A 9,625-nucleotide genomic window follows, 5' to 3' on the forward strand; every position below is an offset into this window, starting at 1 on the left:
TGCTGCTGGTCACAACAAACACACTGACAACTAAATGCCAGACCACACACACCACCATCCAAACACCCCCCAGCTAAGCACCAATCCACACACACCGCCAGCTAAGCACCAGACCACATACACCGCAAGCCAAGTACTAATCTACACACAACGTAAGCTAAGCGCCAGACTATACACACCGCCATCACATTTATTTTGAAAAAACAAGAAAACACAAAGCAGTTTGAAGGAGATGAAAACCCAACTTTGACTACAAGCACAAGAGATCTAACTAAATACATTTCACAGCCGCAAACCGAGAAACTGAACAAAAAATATAAAATGAAACAGACAAGTCAGTTCACTGTTACTCTCACGGTTGCTACCAATACTTGATTTGCGTGTGGTACGATTTAAAACATGCAGACACACATAGCACAGGATTAGAAGGACACTCGGAGAAGCACATACGACTCTCCTTTTAAAGGTCTCTTCGGACACAGACTCTACATTTCCTACAGAGAAAGGTTTTTTTGGGTGTGGGAGGAATATAATCAGGAAAGTGACTATCCTTGAATCTAGCTACATCTCCCACCACTCCACTCTAGGAACACTTGCCTGTTCCTCTACACATGGGTGTCAAACACAAGGCTCGCGGGCCGAATCTGGCCCGCCAGACCTCGTCATGTGGCCCGTGTAGCCGCCGCCGGCCGCCAGCCTTCACCTTTTATTCTCGCTTTTTTTTTGACACAAGAAAGCCTTCACCTTTTATTCTCGCTTTTTTCTTTTTTAACACAAGAAAGCCGCCTCTTTAGCGCATGCGCGGCCACCTCTTCAGCGCATGCGCGGCAGCCTACAAGCCAGAGAACGTCTGCCCTCTAGCGGCGCCGGCCGTTCTACACAGGAAACCTCCACTTGTTTTTATATTGAGCGCATGCCATCCTGTGATGTGACAGATCCAACGGCTGCCTGAACCCTTCTCTCCTGTACTGTAAGTACATATGATGTTTGTGGGGGGGGAGGGGGGGGGTCTGCTTATTAGGGGGGGTCTGCTTATTATTCTGCTTAAAAGTCTGAGCGGTAAACTTTGGATATACTGACCACTTCCGTGTCACTTTACAGTGGTATAGGGACCATAAACTACAATCAAATAACCCAAAAATGTCCAAGAAAAGAAATGTTGATGCAGAGGGAAGGCAATTTCAGGAGAGATGGGAAAGTGAATACATGTTTGTGATTAATGGAGACAAGCCGGTATGTCTTATTTGCTATGAGGCAGTGGCAGTGATGAAGGAATACAATTTACGCCGGCACTTTGAGACCAAACATGGAGCCAAATTTGCTAACCTTAGCCACCAGGAAAAGCAACAAAAGGTCCAAGAATTAAAAGGTAGCCTGCATTCTCAACGGAATATTTTTGCAAAAATGACAGCAAAAAATGATGCAGCAGTGAAAGCCAGCTATCTTGTGGCTGAAGAAATTGCGCGAGCTTCAAAGTGCTTTTCAGACGGTGCATTTGTAAAGCAGTGTATGCTGAAGGTATGTGAACAGGTGTGCCCTGAGCAGAGACAGGCTTTTAACAATGTCAGCTTGTCAAGAAACACCATCACAGACCGAGTCAGGGACCTAGCCTGTAATCTTAAAACAAAGTTGGCTGAAGAGGCATGCAGTTATCTGGCATTTTCATTAGCTGTTGATGAAAGCACTGACAATACTGATACAGCTCATCTAGCTATTTTTGTAAGAGGTGTGAAGGAAGACTTGTCTGTCAGTGAGGAGCTCTTGGATGTGGTCGCCATGTATGGGACAACAACTGGGAGGGACATCTTCAATGCAGTGGAGGAATCCGTAAATAAAATGAAATTACCTTGGGAAAAGTTGGTGAGACTTACTACTGATGGCGCTCCAGCAATGTGTGGAGAGAGAAATGGCTTGGTTGGACTGTTAAAAGAGAAAATGAAAAAAAGTAATTGCCACACGCCGCTGATAACTTATCACTGCATTATCCACCAAGGAGCTCTGTGTGGCAAGGTTCTGCAACTGGATAACATAATGTCCACAGTCACGAAAACAGTGAATTTTCTGCGTGCACAGGGTCTGAATCATCGTCAGTTCCAACAATTTTTGAAGGAGGTGGGCATGGAACATACAGATGTGCCATACCATACAGAAGTAAGGTGGCTGAGTAGGAGCACCGTTCTCAAGAGATTTTTTGAGCTTTTGGAAGAAATTACTCTTTTTATGCAAAGTACAGGGAAGCCCTTGTCAGAACTGTCAGATCCAAACTGGCTGTGCGATTTTGCCATGTTGTGTGACATAACAGAGCATCTCGCCCAACTGAATCTGAGGCTGCAGGGCCGCAAACAAGTCATAACCTCAATGTATGAGGCAATAACAGCTTTCCAGGAGAAACTGCGCCTATGGAAGTCACAGCTTGAAAAAGACAGTCTTGCCCACTTTCCTATCTGCCAGAGCATCTCAACCTCATTCCCAGGTACTTTTTCATGTGCTCGATTGGGTACCAAAGTGAATCGGCTGATTGATGAATTCAATCGACGCTTTTCTGACTTTAAAGGACAAAACTTAACCTTTACCAGCTTTGCCAATCCCTTCAACATCGATGTTGACAGTGCACCACATCACCTTCAAATGGAATTTATAGAACTTCAGTGCAACAGAAGCCTGAAAGCGAAGTTCCAGGATGCGACAGTCGACGAATTTTACCGTCTCCTCCCCCCTGCTTTGATGCCACAGCTCCGACTTCAAGCTGCACGTGTTCTGTCCATGTTTGGGAGCCCCTATCTATGTGAACAGATGTTTTCAGTCATGAATCTGAACAAGACCAAGCTCAGATCACGCATCACTGATGATAACCTCCATGCTGTTTTGCGGATTGCTACAGCACAAGACCTAACGCCAGACATCGATGGACTGACCTCAGGAAAACGAAGTCAGCCATCTAGTCAGAAAAGTTAAAAAAAAGTTAGTGCCTTGTGTTTGCCATATGTGTAATAAACAATGTTTGGCAATATTTGTATGTTTAAAAAAAAAAAAATTACTGTCTGTTACCAAAAATCATTTTTTAATAAATTGTACAATAATTGTACATTTGAATATCTACTTGCCATTATTTTGACTATGTTTCTGCTTTCAGAGCTAGTTATTACTTACATTATTACAAAAAACAGTAATAATTGAATGCAGTGACAATAATTTATGATAATAAAGAGTGGACACATAGTCCTACAGATACAACCGGCCCTTTGAGGGTGACCAAACTGCTGATGCGGCCCCCGATGAATTTGAGTTTGACACCTCTGCTCTACAACAAGGCTGCCTATTACAGACTGGTGATAGTGAACAAAAGTAATCTATGAATCTGGAAAACAATCCTTGAATGTTAGCGGCCGGTGTTGGGGACAAGTGGCGCGGCAGGTGGGTAGGGGGGCTTAGGAGTCACGGTGGGAGAGAGGCAAAATAAAAAAAACTTCCCTGCAGCTGGCCTCGTTGCGCTCACCTGCTCCTCTTCTCCAGGTGGTACAGGCTCCCAGAATGCCCTGCGGCCAATCCTAAAGCTGCTCTCATGCATGAGAGCAGCTTCAGGACTGGCCTGAGCACCCTCGATTAGCGCTCCAGGCCACATTGTGAATCTGTGCCTGCTCTCTCCAACCCAGCTTCGTTGCTGGGTTGGAGAGAATTTTCACTGCGAATGACGGTTTGGCCGGCCTGAGACGGCCAGCCAAACTGTCATGCACAGTGAAGGGAGTGCACAGACCACTCCTCTCAGTGCCTGTTACTCCCAGGCCCCGCCCCAAGACTTGGCAGGAAAAAGGAAAAATAAAACAAGTGTTTAATATTTTTTTATTTTTCCTTTCCTGACGGAGGAGCCGCCACTGTCCTTCAATTCAACAAAAGCATTGACGTTTGGTTAATGAAACCAATAAGCAGCCAACTTCTCATACAAACTTTATGACTTACGGACAGCACTGTAAGGCTCCAACCTCTGATCTACTCTATCTACACCACCCATGTGGTTATTGTAGTCTAAAATGTACACAGGTTTGCGCACTTCAGCATCCTGGCCCCAAACAGTCACATGTGAAGTACTTTCATCATCAATGGTTGTCAGCATGTGGACACCTCTCCTGTCTGAAAATTTCATGGCTAAAAGATCATCACTGCGCACGGCACTGCACCAAGCCTTCTGAACGTTTGCACATACTAGGTTTTCAGGGTAACCTTCACGGATAGAGCGGTTTGTATCACATGCAACAATGTCCACTTTGAACAATTCCTTGAACAATTTCACATTACTGTAGAAGTTATCTACATATAAAGGGTAACCTTTGTTACAAAGTCCTCTACCAAGTTCCCACACAATTGTCTCACTGATTCCAAAAGTGGATGGACAATCTGGGGGGTCGTCGGAAGAATCTCAACCAGTGTACATCCTGAAATTATAGACATATCCAGTACTACTCTCAGAGAGCATATACATCTTAATTCCATAACATGCCCTCTTGCTAGGAATGTACTGCCTAAAAACCAAATGGCCCTTGAAGACTCATCCACAGCTATTTCTTTCCCTGGTACATACATCTCTGAAAAGTGATCTACGAAATGATGATGGGCAGGTTGAATCTTAAAGAGACTTCCACAATCAGGGTGATACTGTGGTAATGCTGAAGAATTATCAACAGAATGCAGCGACCAAAGTAGAAGCATTGACTCATGGTTACTGGAAATATAGCAGTTGCCATCAGGGAACTAGCCGATCAGTATGAAGACAACGGCTACTTCCTTATCAATCCCATCAAAAAAGGCAAACACTTCAACTTCTTCAACTCATTAAGATTTGTGGGAGTCCACCAGGTAGCTCTAGAGTGGGTCGTAATTCTGGCACTCTTGTCACTCAAAAACTGCTCAGCATACAGATTAGTTTGGTCAGCAATCTCATCCAAAAATGCATTGTTCATAAACAACTGAAAAAAATTTATGGACAAAAAGTTTTCAGTATTGACTCTACAAGTTGCAACACCACTAAAGGCAGGCAACATATGCTGCACCATGTTTGGGGCAACAAAAAGTTCTTCACTTCCAATAAGAAGCCTTTCAGCCCCAGGCTACAATATCGGTGTCTTCCTCTAAAAGATGCACTTCCTCCACACTGATAGTGGCTTTTTCATCGTCAGATCATTCCTCCCAGACACTGCCTTAGATGCAGAGGCAGTCTCAGAACCATGGTCAGAGGAAGTTTCGAAAAAGCCAACCAACAACCTTCGGCGCGATCAACCTGTGTTTTGCTATAACCCTTGCTAATAAAAGTAATATAAGCAAATAAGTCTACAATAGCCAACACTGTGTAAAATAAGTAATGAACAAACTGTGGCTTTATCAAACAGAAAGTACAACTACTGGCATATAATAATCTAGAAGGAAAAGTCAATCAGTACAAAGCACACAAAGACCTATATTCTCAAAAACGATACCACTCACTTGCCAGAGACAGCAAAATGGGGATCAACTGCACCTACTCTGCACAGACACAGCAAGCACCAAAGATGTCCCAGTGGAAAGGGGAAAAAACACATTACACATATCACTAGGCAGTATAGAAATGGGCACAAATGAATACATTTCATTGAAAGACAATTACACAAAAAAGCTGAAATTCAAACATTAGTACAGCATTTAAAACAATTATACAAACATGCCAAGGATACACATTAGATGAAAAGATTACTAAATAAGTTGCTTTCCAACCACAAATCCACCAACTACAGATCTGCCAAAGGTTCACCTTCAACCTGGATTCATCACCAAGACAAAGGAAGTAATTGGCTCTACAGTAAAACAAAAATAAGATTAAAAAAGATAAAATATCAATCAAAAGACACTGATATTCCCCCAAAACAATGCATGACAAAGGTAAGAAAAGACATCACAATACCCCGGAAGTAGACCTCCCACTACATATATAACCTTATTCCCATGTGACTCAAGTGTTACCACCCACCCTGAGGCCCAATCCACTCAAAAAAGCCCAAATATTATATGGCCTCCAAGGAGAGCGACCCTTGCTCAAAGGGATGCTCCCATACAAAACCCCTGGTGTATTGTGAGTTTCCATCACCTTGAGAGGGTAGATCAGCCAAAAAGTACCCAGTCTGCCTTCAGGGAGGTACAGATTAAAACGAAATATGGTCCCCAAGGGCACTCTCCTTTGAAACACAATCCCTGGTGTTTAGTGGGCTTTCGCCCCCGAGAGCAGATTGGACTAAAAACGGCTGATATGCCCTCAGAGGTGGGGTTGGAATAAAAAAAAAGATGGCCCCCCAGGGGAGTGACCCTTGCCCAAGAGGTCGCTCCCCTTCTAAGCACGTTTCTCTGGTGTCTAGTAGCTTTCGCCCCTCCCGTGGGCAAATCGGCCTAAAAACCGCTGATCTGCTCCCTGGGGATGCAGAATTCCCCCAAAAGAATTATCCCCCAAGGGGTCGCTCCCCACAATTAGTTCACAAATATTCATAATAATCCCTGGCATCTAGTTGGCTTCAACCCCAACTGGGGGGCAGATAGACCGGACAAAACGGCCAAACTAACCCCCGTGGGGGATAAAATATGGATAAATTATTTCCCTTCAAGGGGAGCAAACCTTGCCCAAGGGGTGCGACCCTTATCCAAGGGGCTGCACCCCCCACAAAGAACAAAGCCCTAGTGGTCTAGTGTAATGAATTTGTGCTCCACGATTGCATCCCACCCGTGATTGTGGAGCAGGAATCCACTACAGACAAGATACAGGCAAAGGAAAAAGTCTTTCCTTTCCCCCTGTGTCTGTTCTCCTAAGCTGGCCCCCCTGGAGAAGGACTTATCCTTAGGAGGTCCTACCTCCTAATGCACTAGAAGCAAATGGCTTACAGCATGTACCTGGCACAATCTAATGATGTTGGCGCACTGTGCATGCACTGACACCATCAGGCCACCAAGGGGGGTATCAGGGGTGGCAGCAGAAGTGCTTCCGCTACACCCCCAATGGAGCCCTGTTGTGGGGGGCCTGTGGGGGGAGCGCTCCCAACACAGGTCAGGGTCAGGACGGCCTGGATCTGTCCTCAGCATACGCCCACCGTGTCGGAAGACCGTTCCAGGCCATTCTCTGCACTGATAGGGTTAAAGAAGTTCCATTAGAACTGCCAGATTTGACGCTATTTGTTGATGGATCTTGCCTGAGAGACCAAAATGGAGGATTGAGATCTACTTATGCAGTGTGCTCTCTTACAGAGACACTAAAGGTATGCTCCTTACCAAATGTAACATTGGCAACGGTTGCAGAATTAACAGCCTTAACTAGACCTTGTTGCTTGCCATAGAATTTGAGTGTAACAATCTATACCAAAAGCCAGCATGGTTTTTGTTCATGATTATGGGCAAATATGGTCACATAGAGGAAATGTGACATAGTCAGGTGCTCCAATAAAAAAATAGCATGTACATATTTGATTTTTTAGATGCAATTCAAAAACCAAAAGAAATACCAGTTATGAAATGCCAAGCTCATAAGGCTTGCAAGGATTTTGTTACATTAGGGAATAAATATGCCGACCAAATAGTGAGTTACTGCGCCTTGCAGGTAGGGTCAGTTATCCAAGAAAATGGAAATTAGATTCTCACAGGTGATGTTATACCAAGTCTGAATAATGTAAACTGTTTTTAATGGATTCAATGCATACCTCTTTGAGTGAGTTAAAGAGACCTGCAAGAAGATGCTGCCCCCACGCTCCGAGGGCTAAGATAGAGATGCGTAGGTCGCACCACCGGGAAGTGGAAGGCATACGGTGCGTACAGTGTGGACCGTTAGTTAAAAGGGTGGGGGGGGGGAGTTTGACTGTTAGGTACCTTTACGCCTGTTGGGGCACCTGCCTATGTTGAAAAGTGGTTCTAAGAGAAACCGAGACCTATGTTCTTCTTCCCTACAATTTGATACACTTGTTTATTAACGCCGCCGTGCCCCCGGGTTGACGGCACAGGGCTGTGTTATTTGGCTACACATACAATATCATCTCCGCTGCCGGCCCCTTGGGTTGTAGGCTGTCAGCTGTGTACTGTGTATCTCTCAATAAAGGTCTTTTAAAAAAATAAATAAAAAAAATAAAATAAATGTGGTAATATAAAAAATAAAAAAAAAGAAGATGCTCCCCAAAATGAGAAAATTAAATGGGAAACATTAGGGTATTAAAAGAATTATCAAAATTTGTATGGAAATGCAGAGCAAAAATATATCCTGCGGGACTTGATGGGCCAACCTATAGAGATAGTCTGGTTAGGTTGTTCAGAAATATTGGAAGACAGGATTTCGACATGTTGCTGAAGATGTATGTAATCGTTGTATAGTTTGTCATCTAAATAATCAGGGCAAGAGAACTGTTACCATCATGAATCACATTGGCAAATCAAAAGGCCCATTTACAAGATTACAGGCAGACTTTATTGAGATGCCATATTGAAATGGCCTGAAGTATGTCTTGGTAATAGACTGCCTGTTTTCAAAATGGGGCGAAGCGTTTCCCACCAAGAGAGCAGACAACCTTACATTTGTCAATTATTATTGAGAAAATTAATCCCAAGATTTGGCCTCCTGACATCTATTTAGGCTGACCGTGGAACACACTTCAGAAATGAAGGGTTACAGATAATCTGTGCAGCTTTTAAAATTAGGCAAAGGTTCCATTTTAGCCATAGATTGTATTAAAATGGTCTGACACACTTCCCCTTGTGTGGATTAGTATGAGAAGTACTCCAAACAGAAAGAAAGGTTTATTACCCCATGAGCTGATCATGGGCAGAGGAATGAGACTTGCATATGTAGCTTCAGCTGCATTCGTTTCAATAACTGATGGCATCATTCTGGATTATTGCAAAGGTCTGGCTAATGTGGTGAAATCTGTCTCTTTCCAGGTAAACCAGGTACATTCAACCACAGAAGACTACAAGGATACATCCTGCCATGGTCTGAATGTGGGCATCTGGGTGTTTGCCATGAAACATGTTTGCAGAGGATGCCTCGAAAAACACTGGAAAGGGCCTTTCCCATGTATATTAACCACTAATAGCACATTCAAGTGCACTGGAGTGCCTCCGTGGATCCACCCTGCTCACATAAAGAGAGTGAGAGCAGCTGAAGTAGTAGATGAGGCAAGAACAGATGAGCAGAGTCCACAGTCTGATGAACAAGATCACAGACAAATCCAAGTGTGCAGTGTAAATACAGAGGGGGTGAAGATTTTTCTGACTGGTGAAGATCAAATAGAAAGTCGAAGGCAAGTTAATATGAAGAACCTGAAACTTCTAAATTCCAGTTACAAAATGGTCAGTGCGAAGAGCTGTTGCAATACAGAAGAGCAAAGCATGAGTGGCAGCAAAAAGGAGAAGTCTCTGACCACGGTTGCAATTAAAAATCCGAGTTGAAAAGACCCTCTTTAGATAAATAACATTTGCAGAAGAAACAGCAGTGGCAAGAGAGCCTGGATCAAGTAGAAGCTCAAGTTTGAGTCAAAGTATCGCGAAAAAACAGGAACTAAAAGACTGTCACTGAAAATGAAAGGGTTGAAGAGATACTTAAAAAGAGAACTTGCAAACAGAAACATTGTGAGCC

At 43.7% G+C, this 9,625-nt stretch overlaps 1 pseudogene; it reads left to right on the forward strand.

Moving 5' to 3' along the window:
* Window positions 1–1,140: 1,140 nt before the first annotated feature.
* On the forward strand, window positions 1,141–2,955 carry LOC146817791 (general transcription factor II-I repeat domain-containing protein 2 pseudogene; annotated as a pseudogene).
* The last annotated feature ends 6,670 nt before the right edge of the window (window positions 2,956–9,625 follow it).

This window comes from Triturus cristatus, chromosome 6 (assembly GCF_964204655.1).
Source record: "Triturus cristatus chromosome 6, aTriCri1.1, whole genome shotgun sequence".
Taxonomy (NCBI): domain Eukaryota; kingdom Metazoa; phylum Chordata; class Amphibia; order Caudata; family Salamandridae; genus Triturus; species Triturus cristatus.